General features: G+C 49.0%; 1 long non-coding RNA gene across 1 annotated transcript in view; it reads right to left on the bottom strand.

Moving 5' to 3' along the window:
• The window catches only part of LOC138109241 (uncharacterized), a 55,803-nt gene extending 45,072 nt beyond the window's left edge, over positions 1-10,731 (bottom strand). Inside the window, exon 1 of the long non-coding RNA XR_011150375.1 lies at positions 10,625-10,731. This is a non-coding gene — a long non-coding RNA (uncharacterized lncRNA). The remainder of the gene's footprint in view (positions 1-10,624) is intronic.
• Between the last annotated feature and the right edge of the window lie 3,542 nt (positions 10,732-14,273).

Below are 14,273 nucleotides of genomic sequence, written 5' to 3' on the forward strand. Positions count from 1 at the left end.
GTGAAGCAGAAGAAATGTGGACAAAAATATGCTACATATTGGTTTGGCTCTGAATGCCACTTGTAGCTTGGCTACATGAAAGGACCTTGCATGTTTACTCCCTGTGAATGCAGATGTGGAGACTTGCTTAGAGAAAACACGGAATGCTGGCCTTGAAATCTTCATTCACATCCAACTTCCAAATGACAAACCAAACACTTAACACTGATAAATTAAGTCAGCAGTGATTCATTAAGACCAGCAGAAACACAAGCCGTGCCACAAACAATTCTCAACTGAAATTTAAAACTTTCTGTATGCAATTTGTGTGTGGCCAGCAGGCCGAGGGAGGGGTCTCCCACTCTACTTTGCTCATTTCAAGACAAGTAGCAGCATCTCCTAAGGCAGCCATGCCTGCCCATGGCAGTTCCGAGATGCCTTCAGCCTTGTGCCTAAGCCCAGAATTGGCGCGTGCTTCCCAAGAGGAACCTGCCCGTGTTGACCCGGGCCTGGAATCAAGGATGCTGGCAGGCTCCAGCATGGTGGCCGTGGTGCACTGCTCCGGTTCCCTCCGTGCGACAGCCAAGCTTCACTGGGCTGTGCCCACCGCCCCTGCCTGCCCTCCCTGTGGCCCGGTCATCTCCGAGGTGTGAGGAGCATCAGCCAGAGCCACACAGAAAATCACAGGTTCCCGAGTGGCCCTTCACACCCCTCCGAGTGCAAACGCTGCTGCTCTGGGCTCAGGAGCCAGCATTCCGTGACACCTCCCTCACATAGGCTCCCATGCCTCAGGAGAGCTGAGCCAGCCCGGTCCCCTCGTGCACCCTGCCTGACAAACCTGCTGTGGCTGCGACCTTGCTGCTGTCCTCTGGCCGCAGCCCCCTCGGGAGGAGGCACGTGAAACGGGGACACCAGCCAGGAGCTGGGCTGCGGGACACGGAGCTAGACACGCACAGGGAGCAGGCACTGTGCATGCATGGCTGGTGACCTGTGGGACTCAGGCTGGCAGCTCCTCCAGGGCCCGGGACTTGGCAGGCTCCGCTCCCAGCCCCTTCTGTGCGGCCACAGGCAGGTGCCAAAATGCTGCCCAGCCTGGATGCACTTCAAAGGGTGAGGGGAAGCTGGAACTAGGCTGCACCAGAGCCTGTGGGCTACCAGGACTGTCTCCCAACACCTCCATCTGCTGTCACCTCACCCCATGGAAGGAACTCGCTTATCACAGCAGCATCAAGTTCACAACCTCTTTCCTACCATTTCACATTGACTGTTTCTCAGCAGAAGGTGGTAGTGAAGAATCAGAAAGGTTTTAGCAGCCTCCTGAGCATGAGGCCTAGAGAAAAGGAAAGAAGGCACCCTACCCAGAACTACAAACTCCAATTAGTCACCAAAAACAAGGAACTTCACAGTTGGACACAGAGAGACTGGGCTAAAACACGGCAAATGACCGAAATCAAGGGACATAAATGGCAAATACTGAATTTGGAGCAAAGAATAAGAACTAGTATATGCTTGAGTGAATAAATGAAGCAAGACATGGACAAGAAAGAGGGCTGTGTCAGAGACTGAAATAGTTCATGCCTCAAACATTGATATAACGTTTTAAACTGTATAAAGACCACCCCTCCCTAAGGGATGCCTGATTGGAACTTTGGACTGGAGATTAGATAAATGGAAACCCATGCTTCAATCACTCAGGCCTAGGAAAAATCAAACAAGGCTGGGGGGAAAGGAATGCATCCACAAGGGAACCAAACCCAGACGCCGTGCTAAGAGACTCAATCTCTGGCTGAGTTTAGGGTGGGGGAGACCACAGCCCACAGAAGCCAGGTTTACACAGACTCCCTCCACAAAATGACAGGGGGGAGGAAGTTTTGGGTGTAGCCTCTGGTCAGAGGCAGTGAACACCCATCCTCCCTAACACAAACTGGCCCAGCTGTGGAACCCCCAACCCCAACAGGCCACATCCATGGGACTTACACGTGAGAGGCAGCTGAGAGGGTGTCATAATCCATCGAAGACTCCCTAAAGTGCCCCCCCAGAGGCCTTGCACCACAGGATTGCACCGGATACAACAGATCTGGAGTCTGTTGCAAGAGACTGCCCCCCCACCCCCTGGTGGGGGACATACCTGGACATTGCCACCTGGCCTGAGCATATATTAACCCATCGGATTCTATGCTTTGGGGGACCTTCACCACCAGGAAGACCAGCTGGAGAGGATCAGCAAGACACCAGTGGGATCCTCGGAGCGGTGATAGTCTTTTTATTCAGTCTGTCACTCTCTTTCTGTTCCCCCACCTCTCTTCTATTTCTCTCTTTCCCTCTCTCTTTCATATTTACTATCAAATAAAACCCATACTATTGATATTGGCATATGGTCTTATTTGCATCTTAATTTGGGCAGAGGCATTTCTAAGAACTTTAATAACCGGATCATGACAGGCTGGAACACACAAGAGAAGTTTTCAAATGGGGCTTACTAAACCTCCCAGGTGCCTCCATCAACCAGCGCAAGTGTCTCCCTCTGTGCTGCAAAGCACGGCCCGTTCCCTTCTGTACCCTATGCTGTCTTTCCCTTTTAAGTGTATTTTTTCTAGGCTTTGGCACCATCAATTGGTGCTCCATTTGACAGCTTTGCACAACAATAGCCTGGACACAAATGTGCTAATTGCACAGTGTGTGTGGGTGTTTAAAAACACAAAATAAAACTCAATGGTTCTCTGCTGAACCAGCTCTTCAGCCAACCCGAATCCACTTCTACATGAGGGCAATGCACAGCCAGGCACACTCCAGCCAGCCCAAATCCCAGGAGACACGCTGTTCTGCAGAGGGGACCGTAAGGCTATTACAGATCCATCTCCTCACTGAGGGGGTGCCAGGGGAGCACCTGGGGGGAACCTGGCACACTCGACACTTGATCCCAGTTTAAGCAACATCCTTCATGGCAAAGAATAGTTGCCATTGCAAATGTCCATCACCCAAGCTCCATTCACTTCCTCGCATGCAGGGCGAGGGCTGCTGGCATCGGGAAGTGAGCCAGGCTCCCTAAAACAAGGTGGCTTGCTCTGGGAGGGTTATTGCCAACGTTATTGCCATCCAAGTATAAATATGTACATGGTCCATCATTTTCTTGTAACAAATGGTGAAAGCCACTGCGGTGACAGTGAGGCAGCGCGGGAGCAAGGTGACTTTATCACCTACCCATGACTATGTTTCTCAAGCAGCCTCCTCACCAATCCGGAGCCCTCCGTGATCATTAGTTCCTGCACATGGCAGCAATGAAATTGTCCCTTAAAGTAAATCATTCATGGATTTTTATAATCCGAAATAAAATTTTCTAATATTTTTTTCCTAAGTTTTCCAGGTTTAAGGTTTTAATCTTTTATTATTTATTGTGCAGCAGTTGTGACGGGCATGATGAGCAGCCCGGCGTAAATAGTCATCGGTGGAGGGTCGGTGCCTGACAATGCTGCATTGAATAAATTAATTTCTTTTCTTTTCCTTATTACTCCATGTTCTCTCTGAGAGCTGAATACACTCAGAAAAATGAAAGAGTAAAACAAAACAAACTAAAGCTGCACTTCGGCTTCTGGGTGTTTTCCTGCCTGGTGGCTGAGGCTGCTGATAAATATTCCCTGGAAATGGTACTGAAGGAGAAAATGGCATATAGATATATTTTCCTTTCTTCCTTCACACTCAGAGCATCAAATTCAAAAGACAACAATTTTCTGCTGCTTGAGATGCAGAGTGTTCCTCTATTTCTGCACTCTCCAGGATTTATTGCTCTTTTAAACTACTGCAAACACTATTCAACCTCTGCTACCTTTACCTCTGGTCATTTCCTTTTGCCCACCAGAGCCTGAATTACCGCTAATCACAGCAAAACACTGGACATTCTCCTAAGTGCAGACTTAAAAATAAGCCTCTTTCCACAGAAATAGACATAAAATATCTCATTAGACCAATAGCACTACCAGGCACATTCCAGCCTAGAGAACAAAAAAATTTATGTTATGCATCATTTCTTTCTACCTAAATTCTCTGACTCCTGGAACTCTGAGGTGGAACATCCTGATGTGCCTGCAGGACCCACTTCCCTGTGGCACAATAATGCTGTGAATAGAGGACTCTCCAAATTGCACACTACAGGTGACACAATAATGCCAGGAACTGGGGACTCTCCAAACTGTACACTACAGGTGACAAAACTATGCTCTGTCTTGTTGGCACTGTAATGCTGCCACTCGTTTTCTCTTGGAAACAACTTCCCCTTTAATTTCCCTCTGCATTCAGACTGTACAATAACACCAGGTACCATTTCCCTATACAAGAATCCTACAGTATTTCAATTAAAATCTCTCATCTTTGGACGATTTTTTTCCTGGACACCCCTCCAGTTCCGCTCACAGCCGAGGTGCAAAACCCAATTAGTTATTAATTGAGGCACGTTAAAATTCATTAACTCTGCTTGTGAAGCTGACGCTATAATTAACTGTCTGCCCAGGCTTTTGTTCTTTCATCTCCAGGTAGAAGGTCCCACAGTTAATAGGATAAGGCAGGATCCCACCTCCTCTCTGTGGCAGACAGCCCAGCTCTGGTGCAATGGAAACATCCCACTCTAATGCTGTCCTTGCAACTGCTGCCTATCCTGTGCCTCAGGTCAACCAGGGCACATTTGGAAAGAGTGGGAGCATTAAAAAACCTTGTGGAAATATTTTGCAAAAGGCCATTTCCCACAAGCTCACCGTCCTACTGCAGGACGGCCCCAACACCTTAATGTTTGAGAGCTGCTAAAAACACAGCTCAAGGCAAATCCTGTTTCACACGTGGTGCAGCACCAAGCTGACCTTTACTGCAAAACAAGCATGGGGATTCACACCCACGTCAGGTCCTTGTGGCAGCCCTGGCTCCGGCAGCTGCACACGCTGCTGCACCTCCACTGGCTTGTGAGGAACACAGCCAAATCTAACCTGCATAAAACTGGCTCTTCCCAACTGGAGCTGCTTTGGGGGGAATTTCATGGACAGCTCAGTGGAAGCGACTTCCCACTTCCGGTATGAACCGTCCTTGGCAGAATGGGAATAATTTGCATTTAACCAGGGATGTGATGGATTCTGTGTCCGTAAGGACCATCAGCAAAGAGAATACGAGGAAATGGTATAAACCAAGAGGAAAGAGGGATATCTTGTCCTGGATGTTTTTGCACCCCATGGAGCCAGGGTTGTCAGGGGCCAGGGCAGGTCAGAGCAGAGGTGATGGAGCCAGAACAGTTTCCACTCCTTCCACCCTCCCCCCCCCCCATTCCCTGTTCCTGCAATGTGCCAGCCTACACATTGGAGCTGGCACCAAGGAAGCTGGCTGGTGCCAGGAAACAAGTCTGGTGCAGATTATTTCCCGGCTGGAGCAGTGAGTGCTCCACAGAGACTCTGAGAGTTGCAATATGGTTGCTCTCCCCACTCTTGCTGCCCAACGAGTGGACGGGTGCAGCCCTCTGAGAACAGTATGACAACAGTATGAGGATCTGGATGAACTGCATGGGTTCCAGGTGCCAACTGGGAGACATTTGGGGAAGGATCATTTTCTCTTCCCACAGCCAGAGGCAGCAGCAGCAAAGGAAAATGAAACTGGAGATCAGAGAACAGGCTGAACAGTCCAATTTCTGCAGTGCCCTGTGTGGGCACTACAATTTGTCAGACCATTCCACCTCACAGAGCACATGGGCACAGAGTGTCTATCCCAAAGACATGGCCTTGGAGGGGTTCCCTGCATCCCAGCAGTCCCAGAGCTCCGTTTGGACCCGCCCCGATCTGTCCATCCGGCAGAGCCCCTGGGAGTTCCTGACTCATCCCGCCAACTGACTCGAAGCAGCACCAATCAATTCATGTCCCTGTGTGAGGAAAGCAAACACGGGCCTCCGTGAAAGCCAGGAAAAAAATGGCAGTGACCTTGCCCAATTCTCACATGGCTCCATATCCATCACACCCATCCCATCCCCATAAGCTGCACAAGGAGCTCTAATGCCAGTATTGATGATGCTGTCAAGCCTTCACAAAAGGTGCCTGACAGCCCCGTGTAAGGCAGAGATACGGGGAGCTCAGGCCATCAATAGCTCCAGAAGTCTCACACAGAAACCTCCACTCAGTGCAAGCACAGACTGCCAACAGCTTCTTCCTCCCTTTCCCTAATCTTGTGAGGATAAATGCCCACAAGAGTCAGCCACCTCGTACTCTGCTACAAATACATTTATTTTCACAAGAGAAACCAAAAACATTAAAGGCCTGTTTCTGCCCAGGAGCACCAGGGGCTGGGACCTTGCCACTCTCCCTTGAGCAGCAGCTGAACAGGACATAGAGGATGGTGACAATCCACCTGCACCCCCACCTTTCAGGCTGGGAATGCCAGCGTGGACCTGCCATCACTGGGCCTCCTCGCTTGGGTCTGTGAGCTGCCAGGCCCCTCACCCAGCAGCCTGGCTCTGCCCAAAATGCAGGTGGTTTCATTATTTCATCAAAACATTAATGGCCATGTTTTAAGATCAACATTTGTTTTGCCAGGAGCAATGAATAATGCGAACAGCACCACCTCAAATCATGACTATTTTACTTAGATCAGAGGCAGAGAGCCACCCTCTGATCCCATGCCAAAACTGAGGGAAAATAAAATGCCTTTGGAGCTCGTGAGAGGGAATAGGTACAAAGGCACAGGGAACGAATGGCTCTGTTTATCAACAAAATGCAGAGTCAACACAACCCTGGGTCCCCAAACTGCACCAGCCAAAGACCCCTGTATCTGCTGTGCCCTCGGAGCCTGTGCCTCCAGATGCCTGTTTCTAGGAGAAACAAGTTTCCTGGTTTGCTCCTTTCTGAAAGCAGCGACCCAAAACCTCTATCATTAGTAACAATAATTAAAAGGTGCCATAAGAGGGAGAGTATGGATGGTTGCCACTACAAAGAACAGTCTCATTAATTTAGTACAGATTTTAAACTTGGCTTCATCGGGACATGGCTGTTGAAGGCCATTTAGGACTCAGGGGATACGCTGTGCTTCGGGCTCCCTCAGGACTGTCAGGAAGACAGGAGGCAAGGAAGATCTGGTGGCTGCTGTGTAGTTTTACCCACACAGCCAGAGAAAGTATCATTTTGTCAGTCCTTCAGACAAGAAAAAACATCCTTTCTCTGAACCTTTCTCATCAACACACCCTTAATATAGGTTTTTTTAGCTGGGACACAGGAACGACCCAACAGCCCTAAGCTAAGTGATAACTCAGGATGGGCACTGGGGAGAAGTTCCTGTGTCAGACAGCGCCCACAAAGCAGAGTTAATAACCAATAATCACAGACCCAGCAGACAGGAAGTACCCAGCAGCCTCTCCAATGGAGCACAGACAGGGAACACAGCTCTAACAGCTGGCTTGGGAATGCTCCCAGAGTCAACTCCTGACATCACACACAACTGGGAAGGCAGATTTGTAATTAAAGTCTACTTTAAGATAAACAGAAGAGCCCTGTCATGAATCATAGCTTTTATTACATACATTATGCAGCTATTGGAGCTACCTGATTTCCCTGACTGTCCCTTCCTGGCAGTCCGAGAGCTCCCAAGGATATCTCTGCAGAAGAGCACACCGAGTCAGGAGGAAAAAGCCCTTGGGAAGCACCATGTGCAGGAAACTTCCCAAAAGATGGGGCTGTGGGCTCCCCGCCCTCCTCACAAGGACCATCAGCTGAGACCAGCAACCACTTAATATTTCCCAGCTATAGAACAGTCAGCGCATGGCAGGTGCTTGGCATGACAAGCAAGGCCAAGGCCTGCAAACAAAAGATGTGGGCCAGCGCGTGGAGACTTTCTGGGCCACCTCCAGCCTCCCGCAGTCCCTGAAGAAAGCAGCTTTAGGAATCAACATACTAGTATTTTTGCCCCAGAAAAATACTTGCATCCAAGCACAGTTTTAGATTAAGTTGTTCTTACTTATCATGACATTTCTGGGATGCTTTGAGGCATGTACCCCAAAGAAGGCGGCTGGGCTTTTTATTTCACATCTGGGAATTGCCTGTGCTCTCCTTTACCAGCTGCAGCTTTGTGCTATGTTTGCTTTTCTCCTAATTGAAGTCAGAAGAACAAGTTCGGGTCTCTGAACAGAAACCATCCAGGAGTGAGGTATCGGGGTTAAATCCACCCTGCACAGTAAAAGCAAATTAATGTAGGCTGATAAAGCATGAGCCTTTAGTTGCCAGGAATCCAATAAAGCCTGCAGAGATTTATTCCTGCACTGCATTTCAAGAACAAGGCCGGCCTGGGTCCCCCCAGCCCAGCCTGGCTCCCTCCAGCTCAGCCCAGCCCAGCCCAGCCCAACCTCATTGCACACAGGTCCAGATTAGGTTTCTCAGCTAAATGTAAATAAAGGGTTTTCTACTTGCTGCTAACACTGTACATGGAAATAGCAGTAAGGAATCTTTAATCTAAAAGCAACTTCTGGTGCATGGATCTCTATGTCACCAAAGTAAGACCTGGAAGGCCACCGGTCTTGCAAGCAAGTGCAGATCCCCAACGCTTAAACAGCCAAGTAACAAAGTCCTGTGTTCTACATTACTACTGCCCGTGATGTTCTTCTTCAGCCTGTTTTTATTGTACAGATCTTTACATACCCAAAGATCACCCTCACTTCCAGAATTTCTTCAGACATGGTCTTCAGACATCTCCTGTGCCCATGCTTGCCACCAGCCACAGCATCAGGTTCCCACTGGTACCCACGGGCTGTGCTGGGATGAGCCAAGGCACAGCTCAGGGTGCAGCAGCCCCTCCTTGCCCACCTGACCCAGCAGGTACACGGAGCCCAGCACTGCCAGGGGATCTGGCGGCGACCAGCGCTGCCAATTGGACACCTGTAGCTCCAGGACCAGGGAAAAAAAATCATGTTTTACGACTAGGATCTAAAGCAAATTTTATTGGGAGCTTTTATGTTGGTAGCTTTGAGTAGTTTTTATAGAGAGGAGTTCTGAAAACTGCCATAAAATTTTGCCTTGGGGGTTATGATTACATTTGTATCTCTCCCAAACTTAGATAAATAAAGACGACAGTTTTTACTGTAGAAGCTTAAAAGGTTAGAGTGGTATTTGGTCTGTGATGAACCTTTTATAGAGATGATGTTGTAAGAATTTATTCTTAAATATCAATAAAAAAATACAACTTAACACTTCTTGATAAAGCTATGGTGATTACAAGAGCTGTCAAAGAGGTGGCAGCACTGCTGGTGGCTTCCTTCCTGCTCAAATCATGCTTTAGTACATTTTTGGTTGCTGGAAACTATTAACTAATTTGCAGTCTGTCAGAGGAAGAGTGTGCTTTCTAAGAACAGCGCTTTGTGGTGTCCCAGTATTTGAGATGAGATTCACCTCACAGCTGGTTTTGGGGTAAGCTTATACACCTCCCTTTAGGAGGGCCCTTGTACAGTTCTGTCTCTTTATACTTTTGCAAAAGGTAAATGAGACACACCACCTATTTTAGGCAGCCCAGCACGTTCCACAGCCCTGCCCTGAGCTCAGCACACTCAGTTGCCCAACAGCCAGTGCTCAGGCTGTGCCCCTGCCCCACACCTGCCCAGCAGTGGGGTACCTCAAGCATTACCTGCACAATTCCCGTGTGATTCAACACCTCTGTAACAGCAGCAGGCCTTTCCCAAGAGGCATTTCCCAAGGTCTCCTCTCCCAGATCCCACACCCACAAGGACTGTCAGAAGGACTGTCAGAAGCCTACAGGGTGTGGGGTCCAAGCCCCCCATGTCACAAAGAGGTCCCAGTTCCAGGAACATTGTGCACTGGTTGAAACAGGCACTGCATCTGGTCTCGGGGGAGTGAGGCACACACAGCATTACACACTGATTTTCAAACACACACCACCTTGTGTGAAAGTGAATGTTTGAACACTGGAAACAAGGACTGTTGAACTTGCTCTCCCTCCATCAAGCACAGCCACATCAGGATTTTAAATTTCAACAGAAAGAAGTGATAATCTTATTTGTTTCAGACAGGCTGACTAATAAGTGAGGAGAACTCCCTCAAAGCCTTCAGCGGAGCAGCTCTTGGCCAAGTGCAGCATGGGCACAGGCAGTCCCCACTGTGCTCCACAAGGCAGATTGAACCCTGCTCGAAGTCTCTATCAAATCAGGTGGTCTTGAACACACATCTGAACGAAACCTTCACCCACAAATATCTTAACTGAAACAAACTGGACACCATCAGTAAGAAATTACACACATTGTGACAAGTGTTCGCAATGAACCAGTGCTCTGCATAACTGGCAACAGACACAAAGTAAAATGGAAATCACAGCATCCAAAAGGCGATAACAAAGGCACGTGCACAGAAACAAGCTGCTTTATTTTTTTTTTAAACCCCCTCCCTCTTACCTTAATTTCTTCAGTCCAACGCTGCTCAAACAGGATCACTGTTCTGTTCCAGCCATGAGAAGAAAGGTGGATGTCCCGGAATACATTTGGAATCAGAGTGTTTGCATCTGTTTGTGTGCTTCAAGTCAGTGTTAACGTGTGTTTGTGTGCTTCAAGTCAGTGTTAACGTGTTTGTGTGCTTTGGTGTTAATCTGTTTTTCCATGTGTTTAACGTATAAATAAGACTGGAACATCTCCTACCTTAGCCATCACCTCCTGCTGGGCCTCATGGTTGTCACCTGACAGGTCACAAGGTGGCTGTGCCGGGTCACCGGAGGTCCAGAGGAGACAGCTGGGCCACAAGGCACTGCAATGCCTGCAAAAGGATGGTGCAGGGTTAGCCAAACCACATGAAAGTGCTTAAACATTTCACAATCAAAAATCTTTCATTCAACACATGCCTGAGCCCCAAAGACACAAGTTAAACATGTGTTGAAGCACCTTGGCCAAACAATAAATATTCCCCAATTCACTTGTACCCACAGAGGACGGGTACCCCGGAAATGCACAGCCACCCCCAAAGCCAGTCACTTCCCAGCAATTAGAGGTTGACCAGCCCCACACCGAGTGAGGGGTGAAAAGCAAATGTTGCCATCTCAAAGCTCAGGAGAACTCATGAAAAATGGTTGCATCCATTATTACCTGGGGACTTAAAGATACACGGTTTTATTAAGAACATGTGTCTTCAGCGTTTCTGGGTGAAGGAAAGAAGCTTAAATCATAATGTAATTTATTTGTTATGAATTGTCTCTTTAGGTCTTGCTACAGCTATTACTACTTAATTGTGTCCATGTAAGGCTTAAAAACGTCACTGACAATGACAGAGTTTCATCCCGAGCCAAAATAAAAGAAATTCAGTAATTCAAGGGAGGTCTTTGTGTTGTTTTAAAGCAGAGCTGGCTGGTAGGACTCGAGCCTGTTCTCACCTGAGGACTGCTCAGCTCTGCAGGCTGTGTGGTTGCTGGAAGTGCTGCCTGGCCCTTGACACTCTCCCCCAGACTCCCAGCTTCCTGCAGGCTGATCATCAGCTATTCCAGTAACTCCTGCAGGCACTCCAACAGCACGTTTCACATCCCCTGCCTGGCTCCGAGGACTGCAGCAGGTGGATATTGCCCACGGGTGAACAGGGTTTCAGAGGCAGCGGAACGTCGCTGGCAGCTGGAGGCTGAAGGCAACAAGCCCGATCAAAGGAGCTGCTGTTACCTGAGGCCATCCCAGCGCTGCCCCTCTGGAGAGACGCTGTGTTTGCTGTGCTCACAGTGTTCCTTAGGATGCTGGGGACTGTCTGTGCATGGGGCTTGGGGGGGCTGCCCCAGCACCTGGGCCCCCGGCTCTCTGGAGTGAAAACCAGGAGCCACGGGGGTGCAGGAGGGAGGGACGCAGCCTTCATCACCTCAGCGCACAGGGGAAGGGGAGGCACTGTCATCATCCTGCTGGGGATGTGGCCAGCAACAGAGAATTGAGAAATGCCAAACAGAACAAGCCAGCTGAAGCAGGAAGCCAGAACACCTTCACTCAGTTTTGCGTTCTTTCCTTTCTTTTTCTTAAATAAAAATGTTCTGCTTGCCCCAGGCTTTACAGTGCTGTGCTGGTGGGCAGCACCCTAAGTCCAGCCCTCGGATGGGATGAGCAGAGACTCCACATGACATGAGGCTCCAGTCCCAGCACCAGCTGTGTGCAGCCCGGTTCCAGAGCCCCAGTTCAGGGATGTGCAGGCTCAGGACACCAACAGAGGCATTTGGATACCACATGCCTTGTTTATCACAATCCTGGCAGAAGTGCTCGTGCTCCACGTGGGTAGGACACCAAGGAATGTCTTGGAGGAGGTGGGAGGGTTCAGGGAGCCCCCAAGCCCCTTTGCTCCTTACCACCATCCCTGTCTCTCTATTTTCCTGCTCGTGGTCACACAAAGAATAAGGAGGGGTTACCAGAGGGCTGCCTTACCCCCACAGGCCGTGCACACAGGATGAGGATAGCTTCAGGACGGAATTTTTGCCAGCATGTTATCTTTTTGCTGTTGTTACAAGTTGGCATCTCCACAGAGCAGCGAGAGAGAGCCAAGTTTATTACTACCCGAGTTTATAATTTACAACCTGTGCGACTGAAGGCTGAAAACACAGCAATTTTGCAGGGTAATTCTGGGAAGTAACCATCCTGCAGCACCAATTATTAAAACCACTTGCACACAATAAAGCTATAAAGATTAAAAATATAGTACACTTGTCATTAACTATGGATGAAGTCATGTAATATGTATTATAGAGCAGCACAGGGCCAGCCGCGCACTATGGCACAGCCCTGCCGAGGAGCTCAAACCCCAGTCCCAGACCAGCACGCGTTTTGTCAGAGCCCAGGAACAAGTTTGTCATGCAAAATAAACACAGATGTTCCAGCAGTGACTGCAGCTCCCAGGCAGGGCCAGACAAAGCAAGGGCTTTGGGAAGCAGGGCTCTGGGTGCTCGCCTGCCACTCCACACACACCACGGCATCAGCGGAGCTGTGAGTCACGTAGAGGGCACATCCTGCTCTTGGGCCTCGTCTGCTCTGCTCTTCACTCTATTTGTCCCTGGATATTCTGTTCTGAAATACACTCAAATTGGCTCCACATACTCTTGGGCCTGGCATGCCTCGGTGAAACAGGCGCTCCATGTATGCCTCAATCAATGTTTCCAAAAGGCCCCAATCTATCAGCACCTCAGGCCCACTTTGCTGTGTCATTGCAATTATCTCCTGACTCCCCTCACTCTGTTCCCCGCAGAAATGAATAATTTTCCCTCCTTCCACACACAGGAACACGCCTCAATTCTTCTAAGTACAGCATGCAGGTCCCTAGAACACTCTGCAGGTACACACACACCTGCACAAGCACATGCACACACACTATGGCACCTCTCAACTGTACACCCTGTTTTAATATTTTCCTAGAGAAAAATATAGTTAGTATTTCCTGGTAAAGAAAATATTTATGTTGGCCAGATCAAAGATCAACTGAAGCCATAGGGCAAAAAAAAAAAGGGGGGGGTTAATTCTGCTGGAGGATGAACAAGGTGATTCCCCTCCGCAGACCTGCATGGGGGAAATAAACCACCAACCACAGAGGTGACTCCCCTAAACCAAGCAACAGCTGGAATTTCCAGCATATTGAGTTGTGAACTTGCCTGGAAATTTGCATAAATCAGCCATAGATGAGGGAAGGAGAAACACAGAAAAGTTCACTGAGTAACTTCAAAATGGTAGCTGGGTGTGTGACACCTAGGACACTTGTGAAGATTTATTCTAAATAGATTAAAAGGCTAAATTTGTGACGTAAATTACTGCCAGAGTATTCTTCTCCCAGCCCCACTCCAAGCTGTGAGCCTGAAACACTGGATAATGCATTTCCAGTATCTCTGAACTGGGCACTGATAACCCATTCCCAGAATTTCTGAGCGGGGCTGCCTGGTTCATTTGCCACTGCAGACCTCCTTAGGTGCCATTAAGTGTCGTGCTCATACCTGGGCACCGCAGGAGAGGACATTTGCTGGTGCCAGGCAGAGTAGGGGCAAGATTCAAAGCTGCTCCAGCTTCACACAACCTGTGTGCAGCTGGCACTGCAGCATGCGTCGCGTTGGGAGGAAGGGGCACAGCAGGGGAGAATGCTCATTGCAAGTGTGAAAGCAGCACCAAGGCAGGAAGGAGGCACCAGCATGGCTGGGGCTTTTGTCACACTGATCTAAGATGGTCTTTGTGACATTCTGGCCTTTGTGGCCAGGAGAATCCCACTGGGGACTGGGGCTGGCAGAGCTGTGACACACAGATGCCTGAGTGAAGCACAGACTCGGGGCTGCCTGTGGCCTCTCCTCTCACATCA

This window comes from Aphelocoma coerulescens, chromosome 4 (genome assembly GCF_041296385.1).
Source record: "Aphelocoma coerulescens isolate FSJ_1873_10779 chromosome 4, UR_Acoe_1.0, whole genome shotgun sequence".
In the NCBI taxonomy this organism is placed as follows: Eukaryota; Metazoa; Chordata; class Aves; order Passeriformes; family Corvidae; genus Aphelocoma; species Aphelocoma coerulescens.